General features: G+C 47.4%; 2 protein-coding genes across 5 annotated transcripts in view; one reads left to right on the forward strand and one right to left on the reverse strand.

Annotated features, from left to right (window-relative positions):
• The window catches only part of LOC137327806 (carnitine O-palmitoyltransferase 1, liver isoform-like), a 273,112-nt gene that overhangs the window by 151,463 nt on the left and 108,183 nt on the right, over positions 1 to 13,466 (reverse strand). The gene's annotated exons all lie outside the window — the stretch shown is intronic.
• Positions 1 to 13,466, forward strand: part of LOC137327805 (AP-2 complex subunit alpha-2) — a 95,676-nt gene that overhangs the window by 34,836 nt on the left and 47,374 nt on the right. The gene's annotated exons all lie outside the window — the stretch shown is intronic.

Here is a 13,466-nt window from a genome sequence, read left to right on the forward strand (position 1 = left end):
GTGGCTGATTGTATTTACACTCTCGGTTTGTGCTGTCGCTGATTGTATTTACACTCTCGGTTTCTGCTCTGTGCTGTCACTGATGGTATTTACACTCTCGGATTGTGCTGTGGCTGATTGTATTTACACTCTCGGTTTGTGCTGTCGCTGATTGTATTTACACTCTCGGTTTGTGCTGTCGCTGATTGTATTTACACTCTCGGTTTGTGCTGTCGCTGATTGTATTTACACTCTCGGTTTGTGCTGTCGCTGATTGTATTTACACTCTCGGTTTGTGCTGTCGCTGATTGTATTTACACTCTCGGTTTGTGCTGTCGCTGATTGTATTTACACTCTCGGTTTGTGCTGTGACTGATTGTATTTACACTCTCGGTTTGTGCTGTCGCTGATTGTATTTACACTCTCGGTTTGTGCTCTGTGCTGTCGCTGATTGTATTTACACTCTCGGTTTGTGCTCTCGCTGATTGTATTTACACTCTCGGTTTGTGTTTTCGCTGATTGTATTTACACTCTCGGTTTGTGCTGTCGCTGATTGTATTTACACTCTCGGTTTGTGTTTTCGCTGATTGTATTTACACTCTCGGTTTGTGCTGTCGCTGATTGTATTTACACTCTCGGTTTGTGCTCTCGCTGATTGTATTTACACTCTCGGTTTGTGCTGTCGCTGATTGTATTTACACTCTCGGTTTGTGCTGTCGCTGATTGTATTTACACTCTCGGTTTGTGCTGTCGCTGATTGTATTTACACTCTCGGTTTGTGCTGTCGCTGATTGTATTTACACTCTCGGTTTGTGCTGTCGCTGATTGTATTTACACTCTCGGTTTGTGCTGTCGCTGATTGTATTTACACTCTCGGTTTGTGCTGTCGCTGATTGTATTTACACTCTCGGTTTGTGCTGTGACTGATTGTATTTACACTCTCGGTTTGTGCTGTGACTGATTGTATTTACACTCTCGGTTTGTGCTGTCGCTGATTGTATTTACACTCTCGGTTTGTGCTGTCGCTGATTGTATTTACACTCTCGGTTTGTGCTCTGTGCTGTCGCTGATTGTATTTACACTCTCGGTTTGTGCTGTGACTGATTGTATTTACACTCTCGGTTTGTGTTTTCGCTGATTGTATTTACACTCGGTTTGTGCTGTCGCTGATTGTATTTACACTCTCGGTTTGTGCTGTCGCTGATTGTATTTACACTCTCGGTTTGTGCTGTCGCTGATTGTATTTACACTCTCGGTTTGTGCTCTCGCTGATTGTATTTACACTCTTGGTTTGTGCTCTCGCTGATTGTATTTACATTCTCGGATTGTGCTGTGACTGATTGTATTTACACTCTCGGTTTGTGCTGTGACTGATTGTATTTACACTCTCGGTTTGTGCTGTGACTGATTGTATTTACACTCTCGGTTTGTGCTGTCGCTGATTGTATTTACACTCTCGGTTTGTGCTGTCGCTGATTGTATTTACACTCTCGGTTTGTGCTCTGTGCTGTCGCTGATTGTATTTACACTCTCGGTTTGTGCTGTGACTGATTGTATTTACACTCTCGGTTTGTGTTTTCGCTGATTGTATTTACACTCGGTTTGTGCTGTCGCTGATTGTATTTACACTCTCGGTTTGTGCTGTCGCTGATTGTATTTACACTCTCGGTTTGTGCTGTCGCTGATTGTATTTACACTCTCGGTTTGTGCTCTCGCTGATTGTATTTACACTCTTGGTTTGTGCTCTCGCTGATTGTATTTACATTCTCGGATTGTGCTGTGACTGATTGTATTTACACTCTCGGTTTGTGCTGTGACTGATTGTATTTACACTCTCGGTTTGTGCTGTGACTGATTGTATTTACACTCTCGGTTTGTGCTGTCGCTGATTGTATTTACACTCTCGGTTTGTGCTGTCGCTGATTGTATTTACACTCTCGGTTTGTGCTGTCGCTGATTGTATTTACACTCTCGGTTTGTGCTCTCGCTGATTGTATTTACACTCTCGGTTTGTGCTCTCGCTGATTGTATTTACATTCTCGGATTGTGCTGTCGCTGATTGTATTTACACTCTTGGTTTCTGCTCTGTGCTGTCACTGATGGTATTTACACTGTCGGATTGTGCTGTGGCTGATTGTATTTACACTCTTGGATTGTACTGTGGCTGATTGTATTTACACTCTTGGATTGTACTGTGGCTGATTGTATTTACACTCTCGGATTGCGATCTGTGCTGTTGCTGATTGTATTTACACTCTTGGTTTGCGATCTGTGCTGTGGCTGATTGTATTTACACTCTCGGTTTGCGATCTGTGCTGTTCTGATTGTATTTACTCTCTCGGTTTGCGATCTGTGCTGTCACTGATACAGAACTAGCTGCGCCTCTAGCCAAGCTGTTCCAGTACAGTTACAACACTGGCACCTACCCAGGTATGTCCTGTCCATAAAAAGCAGGACAAATCCAATCCGGCCAATTACCGTCCCATCAGTCTACTCTCAATCATCAGCAAAGTGATGGAGGGTGTCATCGACAATGCTTTCAAGCGGCACTTACTCACCAATAACCTGCTCACCGATGCTCAGTTTGGGTTCCACCAGGACCACTCGGCTCCAGACCTCATTACAGCCTTGGTCCAAACATGGACAAAAGAGCTGAATTCCAGAGGTGAGGTGAGAGTGACTGCACTTGACATCAAGGCAGCATTTGACCGAGTGTGGCACCAAGGAGCCCGAGTAAAATTGGAGTCAATGGGAATCAGGGGGAAAACTCTCCAGTGGCTGGAGTCATACCTAGCATAAAGGAAAATGGTAGTTTGTTGGAGGCCAATCATCTCAGCCCCAGGACATTGCTGCAGGAGTTCCTCAGGGCAGTGTCCTAGGCCCAACCATCTTCAGCTGCTTCCTCAATGACCTTCCCGCCATCATAAGGTCAGAAATGGGGATGTTCGCTGATGATCGCACAGTGTTCAGCTCCATTCGCAACCCCTCAAATAATGAAGCAGTCTGTGCCCGCATGCAGCAAGACCTGGACAACATCCAGGCTGGAGCTGATAAGTGGCAAGTAACATTCGTGCCAGGCAATGACCATCTCCAACAAGAGAGAGTCTAACCACCTCTCCTTGACATTCAACGGCATTACCATCGCCGAATCCCCCACCATCAACATCCTGGGGGTCACCATTGACCAGAAACTTAACTGGACCAGCCATATAAATACTGTGGCTACAAGAGCAGGTCAGAGGCTGGGTATTCTGTGGCGAGTGACTCACCTCCTGACTCCCCAAAGCCTTTCCACCATCTGTAAGGCACAAGTCAGGAGTGTGATGGAATACTCTCCACTTGCCTGGATGAGTGCAGCTCCAACAACACTCAAGAAGCTCGACACCATCCAGGACAAAGCAGCCTGCTTGATTGGCACCCCATCCACCACCCTAAACATTCACTCCCTTCACCACCGGCGCTCTGTGGCTGCAGTGTGTACCATCCTTAGGATGCACTGCAGCAACTCGCCAAGGCTTCTTCAGCAGCACCTCTCAAACCCACGACCTCTACCACCTAGAAGGACAAGGGCAGCAGGCACATGGGAACAAGACCACCTGCACGTTCCCCTCCAAGTCACACACCATCCCGACTTGGAAATATATCACCGTTCCTTCATTGTCGCTGGGTCAAAATCCTGGAACTCCCTTCCTAACAGCACAGTGGGAGAACCTTCACCACACGGACTGCAGCGGTACAAGAAGGCGGCTCACCACCACCTTCTCAAGGGCAATTAGGGATGGGCAATAAATGCTGGGCTCGCCAGCGATGCCCACATCCCATGAATGAATAAAAAAATAATTTACACTCTTGATTTGTGCTCAATGCTGTGGCTGATTGTATTTACACTCTCGGATTGTGCTGTTGCTGATTGTATTTACACTCTCGGATTGTGCTGTCGCTGATTGTATTTACACTCTCTGTTTGCACTCTGTGCTGTCGCTGATTGTATTTACACTCTCGGTTTGCGCTGTCGCTGATTGTATTTACACTCTCGATTTGCGCTCTGTGCTGTCGCTGATTGTATATACACTCTCGGTTTGCGCTGTCGCTGATTGTATTTACACTCTCGGTTTGTGCTGTCGCTGATTGTATTTACACTCTCGATTTGCGCTCTGTGCTGTCACTGATTGTATTTACACTCTCGGCTTGTGCTCTCTGCTGACGCTGATTGTATTTACACTCTTGGTTTGTGCTCTGTGCTGTCACTGGATTTACGCTCTCGGTTTGTGCTGTCACTGATTGTATTTACACTCTCGGATTGTGCTCATTGCTGCAACTGATTGTATTTACACTCTCTGTGCGATTGCTGATTGTATTTCCACTCGGTTTGTGCTCTGTCCTGTCACTGATGCATTTACACACTCGGTTTGTGCTGTCGCTTATTGTATTTACACTCTCAGATTGTGCTGTCACTGATTGTATTTACACTCGTTTGTGCTCTGTGCTGTCGTTATTTGTATTTGCACTCTCAATTATGCTGTTGTTTGTATTTACACTCTTGGACTGTGCTGTCACTGATTGTATTTACACTCAGTTTGTGCTTTCTGCTGTCATTGTTTGTATTTACACTCTTGGTTATGCTGTCGTTGATTGTATTTACACTCTCGGTTATGCTGTCGTTGTTTGTATTTACACTCTCGGTTATGCTGTCGTTGATTGTATTTACACTCTCGGTTATGCTGTCGTTGTTTGTATTTACACTCTCGGTTATGCTGTCGTTGTTTGTATTTACACTCGGTTATGCTGTCGTTTGTATTTACACTCTCGGTTATGCTGTCGTTGTTTGTATTTACACTCTCGGTTATGCTGTCTTTGATTGTATTTACACTCTCGGTTATGCTGTCGTTTGTATTTACACTCTCGGTTATGCTGTCGTTTGTATTTACACTCTCGATTATGCTGTCGTCTGTATTTACACTCTCGGTTATGCTGTCTTTGATTGTATTTACATTCTCGGTTATGCTGTCGTTGATTGTATTTACACTCTCGGTTATGCTGTCCTTTGTATTTACTGTCTCGGTTATGCTGTCGTTTGTATTTACACTCTCGATTATGCTGTCCTTTGTATTTACACTCTCGGTTATGCTGTCCTTTGTATTTACACTCTCGGTTATGCTGTCCTTTGTATTTACACTCTCGGTTATGCTATCATTGTTTATACTTACACTCTTGATTATGCTGTCTTTGTATTTGTAGAGGCGGGTACAATTTTGTCTTTTAAAAAGCATTTGGACAGTTACATGGGTAAGATGGGTATAGAGGGATATGGGCCAAGTGCAGGCAATTGGGACTAGCTTAGTGGTATAAACTGGGCGACATGGACATGTTGGGCCGAAGGGCCTGTTTCCATGTTGTAACTTCTATGATTCTATGATTATGCTGTCGTTTGTATTTACACTCTCGATTATGCTGTCCTTTGTATTTACACTCTCGATTATGCTGTCTTTGTATTTACACTCTCGATTATGCTGTCTTTGTATTTACACTCTCGATTATGCTGTCTTTGTATTTACACTCTCGATTATGCTGTCTTTGTATTTACACTCTCGATTATGCTGTCTTTGTATTTACACTCTCGATTATGCTGTCCTTTGTATTTACACTCTCGATTATGCTGTCCTTTGTATTTACACTCTCGATTATGCTGTCTTTGTATTTACACTCTCGATTATGCTGTCTTTGTATTTACACTCGATTATGCTGTCTTTGTATTTACACTCTCGGTTATGCTGTCGTTTGTATTTACACTCTCGATTATGCTGTCCTTTGTATTTACACTCTCGATTATGCTGTCCTTTGTATTTACACTCTCGATTATGCTGTCCTTTGTATTTACACTCTCGATTATGCTGTCCTTTGTATTTACACTCTCGATTATGCTGTCCTTTGTATTTACACTCTCGATTATGCTGTCTTTGTATTTACACTCTCGATTATGCTGTCTTTGTATTTACACTCTCGATTATGCTGTCTTTGTATTTACACTCGATTATGCTGTCGTTTGTATTTACACTCTCGATCATGCTGTCCTTTGTATTCACACTCTCGATTATGCTGTCGTTTGTATTTACACTCTCGATTATGCTGTCTTTGTATTTACACTCGATTATGCTGTCTTTGTATTTACACTCTCGATTATGCTGGTCTTTGTATTTACACTCTCGATTATGCTGTCCTTTGTATTTACACTCTCGATTATGCTGTCCTTTGTATTTACACTCTCAATTATGCTGTCCTTTGTATTTACACTCTCGGTTATGCTATCATTGTTTATACTTACACTCTTGATTATGCGGTCGTTTGTATTTACACTCTTGGTTATGCTGTGGTTGATTGTATTTACACTCTTGATTATGCTGTGATTGTATTTACACTCTCGATTATGCTGTGATTGTATTTACACTCTCGATTATGCTGTGATTGTATTTACACTCTCGATTATGCTATCGTTGATTGTATTTACACTCTCGATTATGCTGTCGTTGATTGTATTTACACTCTCGATTATGCTGTGATTGTGTTTACACTCTCGATTATGCTGTCGTTGATTGTATTTACGCTCTTGGTTTGTGCTCTACCCTATTGTACATAATATGGTTTTGCTAATTTCTTCATGTGATATTTCGAAATGTCTTTAGTGTGGTTGGCTAAACGTGAATGTAATTCAGTTTGCTCATGTACAACAAAAACCACAACTTACATTTATAGAGCACCTTTAATATAGGAAAGTGTCCCCAAGGCGCTTAACAAGGGTGGAATCAAAATATGAACGGTGAGCTCAAGGGGGAGATATTTGGGGTGACCAAAAGATTGGTTTAAGAGATGGGTTTAAGGAAGGTCAGAAAGGAGGACAGGGAGGTGGAGGTGTTTAGGGAGGAAAACCTTATTGGAGAACTCTGAACATAGAGTAGTGGGAAAGATGGAGTGTGGAGGTGACAACTTATTGAAGGAGAAGAAAGGAAAGTTGGAGATGGGGCGGTAATTTGCAAGGACAGAGTTTTTGGAGGGGGGGGCGGGCTGTCTGAGTGATGGCGGTTTTGAAAGGTGGTAGGGAAATGCCTGAGGAGGGAGAAACTCTTACAACGTTGGCTAGCTTGGTGCAGCAGATTAGTGGGAATGGGGTCGAAGAAACAAGAGGTGGATACTCATGGATGAGTTGAGCTTGGAGTGGCTGTGGGAGGAGATGGGAGGGAAACTAGAGAGAGAAAGACGTGGGTTTAAGGCTGGGGCTAAGGGCACCTGGGGGGAGACTTAGCTCGGTGAGCAAGTGGAACGAGGGGGAGAGGAAGGTGAACTGATATCAATCTTGCTGACAAAAACTCCACGAGCTGCTTGCACTTGTTGGTGAGTGAGTGAGGGGGGGCATGGGAGAAGAGTTTGGTGAGGTGGGGGGGGCATGGGAGAAGAGTTTGGTGAGGTGGGGGGGGGCATGGGAGAAGAGTTTGGTGAGGTGGGGGGGCATGGGAGAAGAGGTTGGTGAAGTGGGGGGGGCATGGGAGAAGAGTTTGGTGAGGTGGGGGGGGCATGGGAGAAGAGTTTGGTGAGGTGGGGGGGCATGGGAGAAGAGTTTGGTGAGGTGGGGGGGGGCATGGGAGAAGAGTTTGGTGAGGTGGGGGGGCATGGGAGAAGAGGTTGGTGAAGTGGGGGGGCCATGGGAGAAGAGTTTGGTGAGGTGGGGGGGCATGGGAGAAGAGTTTGGTGGGGGGGGCACGGGAGAAGAGTTTAGTAAGTGGGGGCATGGGAGAAGAGTTTGGTGGGGGGGGCATGGGAGAAGAGTTTAGTGAGGGGGGGCACGGGAGAAGAGTTTGGTGGGGGGGGGCACGGGAGAAGAGTTTGGTGAGGGGGGGCATGGGAGAAGAGTTTAGTAAGTGGGGGCATGGGAGAAGAGTTTGGTGGGGGGGGGCATGGGAGAAGAGTTTAGTGAGGGGGGGCACGGGAGAAGAGTTTGGTGAGGGGGGGCCATGGGAGAAGAGTTTAGTGAGGGGGGCATGGGAGAAGAGTTTGGTGGGGGGGTCATGGGAGAAGAGTTTAGTAAGTGGGGGCATGGGAGAAGAGTTTAGTGAGGGGGGGCACGGGAGAAGAGTTTAGTGAGGGGGGGCACGGGAGAAGAGTTTGGTGAGGGGGGGCCATGGGAGAAGAGTTTGATGAGGTGTGGGGGGCCATGGGAGAAGAGTTTAGTGAGGGGGGGCACGGGAGAAGAGTTTGGTCGGGGGGGCACGGGAGAAGAGTTTGGTGGGGGGCACGGGAGAAGAGTTTGGTGGGGGGCACGGGAGAAGAGTTTGGTGGGGGGCACGGGAGAAGAGTTTGGTGGGGGGCACGGGAGAAGAGTTTGGTGGGGGGCATGGGAGAAGAGTTTAAGCAGACTGTTGGTAGCGGAGTTAAGAAGCCAGAGGATACCTTTGCATTCCACTATGATGCTGATGTAGTGGGTGGCTCTGGGGCAGAAGCAAGTGATGCTTGATGCGATCCAGCCAGATCTGATGATGGATGGTTAAACCAGTTGTGCACAGGACACACTCAGGTCTGTGCCTCTTGGACTCGAGGGAGCGAAAATCTAGATTTCAAAGCCCATCAACCATACCAAGAATTGCATTTTGATTTATTAGTACATTGAGCAATGTACAACTCTGAGGAAAAACAGAATTTCATTCTTCCTGACACAGACACGATGCTGGACTCCTCTGAAAATGAATTGCGTAGCTCAAGGGCACACTGACCCTTACTTTCCACCAGGTATCTCCCCGTTCTTCCTGAAATCAGTGAGTCTTGCTGAGGTACTGTCACACGGGTGCTGGACACCTGTCAATATCTTGCATGTGTGAGACTAGATGGTGAGTGTTGGCAGGATAACAACTCGGAGAGGCATCCCAGCCAAACTCTATTTTGATGTCCACATACATGGACTTGTACCGGGGTAGGGGGGGCGGGAATTAATAGATACAGATTAACAATGGGAATATGATCCGATTCCCCTCACCCCAGACCCTGGCATGTGGAGCAAAATTGTAGCATCTCCTCCATAAGCAAACTCAGCGCAGACTGAATTGAACCTGGGATCTTCCATATCTGCCTGGCTCATTTACTCACTTGGGTAGTGTTTTAACCCACTAAAAGCCCCAGGGGTGTGGTTGCTGAAGTGGTGATGTCTGCTATTCAAGCTGAACACAACTCTTTCAATAAAGAATCCTTATTCTGCCTGAACGGTAAAATATTTATTCAGGAACCAGCAGAAATACATCAATATATAGTTAGTCCTACTGCCCCGAGATTGAGCTTTGACCTACCTTACCGTTAATCTTTTGTGTGCTCGCCCCTCTCCAGATACCTTTCAGAATTGATGCCATTTTTTCAAAAACAGAAAAATAAAATGAGTGAGAGCTGAGGACATTCGAGTGCATAAAAGCAGCTGAAGCCTGGCGTCAGTCTGCTTTCAATCGCCTGGTTGCGTGGCTGGTGATCGCCTCTGCTGCTGGCTGCTTGGGAGCCGATGTAAAGTGAAATAATCTGAACCAGTGGGGAAGTCAGGAAGAGCTGATTTTAAATTTCACACTTGCACATCAAATGAGCATGGAAACAAATGTCTCTGAGCTTCAGACACATGAAAGGGCTGTTGATGGATTTTAGAGAAATGTAGGTGGAAGGTGCATTTCATAGAATCATAGAAGTTACAACATGGAAACAGGCCCTTCGGCCCAACATGTCCATGTCGCCCAGTTTATACCACTAAGCTAGTCCCAATTGCCTGCACTTGGCCCATATCCCTCTATACCCATCTTACCCATTTAACTGTCCAAATGCTTTTTAAACCAATATGTTGCAGAAATGTGATTTTTTTTTTGTGTGAGCCTCCCTTGGTGCTCCTTTCTAGTAACCTATCCTCATTCATGCCTTTCAGGCTTCGCCACTGAGACCTGACATTGTGATTGGCCCCAACTAATGGCTAGTAGCAGGAGCAGTGCAAGTATGGGAACTGAAATCCATCTCCACTGCAGAGTGTGTTTCAGTCAGCTTTTATACTCAGGATAGGGTGGGTTGAGCAATTGGGTGTCGATATGAGGGAATGTTTAATTATGGACAACAGTGGTTCAGACTAGTGACAAAAATTTGTCTGATAGATTATTTCTCTCTCTCTCTCTCTCTCTCCCCCTCCCTCCCCCTCCCATTCTCTCTCTCCACCTGCCTGCCCCCCTCCCTCTCTCCCCCGTTTCTCTTAAGCTCCAAAAGCCATGTCCTGCCCACTCTTCCTTCTCCATGTGTGCTCACAGTGTTGAATTTAAGACTGTTTGGCATTGTCTCCTGCTCTAACTCATCCTTTCCTTCAGAACTGGAACACCTTACCTTCCTCAGTTTTCCAGGCGTCTAAAACCCGAGCTTAGGGGTCATCTAGTCATAGGTTCCAGTTTGCCTCGCCTACTCCTACTCCAGTCTTGAGGGTGTGAAAAGGAATTGGATGCATGTGCATGAATTCCAATAATCAAAAGTTATCAGTCTGGTGCTGTTTGCAGTGGAGCCGGGTTGTGCCTCCAGTGTTCCAAGTCTCACCTGTGCCCAGGTCACAAACAGAGGAGAGTGGCCTCCAACCTAGTAGGGGGTCGCAAAATTGGTGGGCTTGCTACCCTGGAATGATCTCGTGCACTTCCTGGTGGCAATTTATAGTGGCAGTGGTCTGAGACATGGGAGAGTTAGTGAGCGGATCCGGGGGGACGGGGTGTACGAGACACGGAGGGTTAGTGAGAGGATCCGGGGGGACGGGGTCTACAAGACGCGGAGAGTTAGTGACAGGATCCGGGGGGACGGGGTGTACGAGACGCGGAGAGTTAGTGAGAGGATCCGGGGGGACGGGGTGTACGAGACACGGAGGGTTAGTGAGAGGATCCGGGGGGACGGGGTGTACAAGACGCGGAGAGTTAGTGACAGGATCCGGGGGGACGGGGTGTATGAGACACGGGGGGACGGGGTGTACGAGACACGGGGGGAACGGGGTGTACGAGACACGGAGGGTTAGTGAGAGGATCCGGGGGGACGGAGTGTACGAGACACGGAGAGTTAGTGAGAGGATCCGGGGGGACGGGGTGTACGAGACGCGGAGAGTTAGTGACAGGATCCGGGGGGACGGGGTGTACGAGACACGGAGAGTTAGTGAGAGGATCCGGGGGGACGGAGTGTACGAGACACGGAGAGTTAGTGAGAGGATCCGGGGGGACGGGGTGTACAAGACGCGGAGAGTTCGTGAGAGGATCCGGGGGGACGGGGTGTATGAGACACGGAGGGTTAGTGAGAGGATCCGGGGGGACGGGGTGTATGAGACACGGAGGGTTAGTGAGAGGATCCGGGGGGACGGAGTGTACGAGACACGGAGAGTTAGTGAGAGGATCCGGGGGGACGGAGTGTACAAGACGCGGAGAGTTAGTGAGAGGATCCGGGGGGACGGGGTGTACGAGACACGGAGAGTTAGTGAGAGGATCCGGGGGGACGGAGTGTACAAGACGCGGAGAGTTAGTGAGAGGATCCGGGGGGACGGGGTGTACGAGACACGGAGGGTTAGTGAGAGGATCCGGGGGGACGGAGTGTACGAGACACGGAGAGTTAGTGAGAGGATCCGGGGGGACGGAGTGTACAAGACGCGGAGAGTTAGTGAGAGGATCCGGGGGGACGGGGTGTACGAGACACGGAGAGTTAGTGAGAGGATCCGGGGGGACGGGGTGTACGAGACACGGAGGGTTAGTGAGAGGATCCGGGGGGACGGAGTGTACGAGACACGGAGAGTTAGTGAGAGGATCCGGGGGGACGGGGTGTATGAGACACACAGAATCATAGAATCATAGAAGTTTACAACATGGAAACAGGCCCTTCGGCCCAACATGTCCATGTCGCCCAGTTTATACCACTAAGCTAGTCCCAATTGCCTGCACTTGGCCCATATCCCTCTATACCCATCTTACCCATGTAACTGTCCAAATGCTTTTTAAAAGACAAAATTGTACCCGCCTCCACTACTGCCTCTGGCAGCTCGTTCCAGACACTCACCACCCTTTGAGTGAAAAAATTGCCCCTCTGGACCCTTTTGTATCTCTCCCCTCTCACCTTAAATCTATGCCCCCTCGTTATAGACTCCCCTACCTTTGGGAAAAGATTTTGACTATCGACCTTATCTATGCCCCTCATTATTTTATAGACTTCTATAAGATCCCCCCGAAACCTCCTACTCTCCAGGGAAAAAAGTCTCAGCCTATCCAACCTCTCCCTATAAGTCAAACCATCAAGTCCTGGTAGCATTCTAGTAAATCTTTTCTGCACTCTTTCTCGTTTAATAATATCCTTTCTATAATAGAATGACCAGAACTGTACACAAGTGTGGCCCAACTAATGTCTTCAACTTCAACAAGACATCCCAACTCCTGTATTCAATGTTCTGACCAATGAAACCAAGCATGCTTGAATGCCTTCTTCACCACCCTATCCACCTGTGACTCCACTTTCAAGGAGCTATGAACCTGTACTCCCAGATCTCTTTGTTCTATAACTCTCCCCAACGCCCTACCATTAACGGAGTAGGTCCTGGCCCGATTTGACCTACCAAAATGCATCACCTCACATTTATCGAAATTAAACTTCATCTGCCATTCATCGGCCCACTGGCCCAATATATCAAGATCCCGTTGCAATCCCAGATAACCTTCTTCACTGTCCACAATGCCACCAATCTTGGTGTCATCTGCAAACTTACTAACCATGCCTCCTAAATTCTCATCCAAATCATTAATATAAATAACAAATAACAGCGGACCCAGCACCGATCCCTGAGGCACACCGCTGGTCACAGGCCTCCAGTTTGAAAAACAACCCTCTACAACCACCCTCTGTCTTCTGCCGTCAATCCAATTTTGTATCCAATTGGCTACCTCACCTTGGATCCCGTGAGATTTAACCTTATGTAACAACCTACCATGCATTACATTGTCAAAGGCTTTGCTAAAGTCCATGTAGACCACGTCTACTGCACAGCCCTCATCTATCTTCTTGGTTACCCCTTCAAAAAACTCAATCAAATTTGTGAGACATGATTTTCCACGGAGAGTTAGTGAGAGGATCCGGGGGGATGGAGTGTACGAGACACGGAGAGTTAGTGAGAGGATCCAGGGGACGGGGTGTGCGATACACGGAGAGTTAGTGAGAGGATCCAGGGGACGGGGTGTGCGATACACGGAGAGTTAGTGAGAGGATCCGGGGGGACGGGGTGTACGAGACACGGAGAGTTAGTGAGAGGATCCGGGGGGACGGGGTGTACGAGACACGGAGAGTTAGTGAGAGGATCCAGGGGGACGGAGTGTACGATACACGGAGAGTTAGTGAGAGGATCCGGGGGGACGGGGTGTAGGACACACGGAGAGTTAGTGAGAGGATCCGGGGGGACGGGGTGTAGGACACACGGAGAGTTAGTGACA

The sequence above is a fragment of the Heptranchias perlo genome, chromosome 12, assembly GCF_035084215.1.
Source record: "Heptranchias perlo isolate sHepPer1 chromosome 12, sHepPer1.hap1, whole genome shotgun sequence".
NCBI lineage: Eukaryota > Metazoa > Chordata > Chondrichthyes > Hexanchiformes > Hexanchidae > Heptranchias > Heptranchias perlo.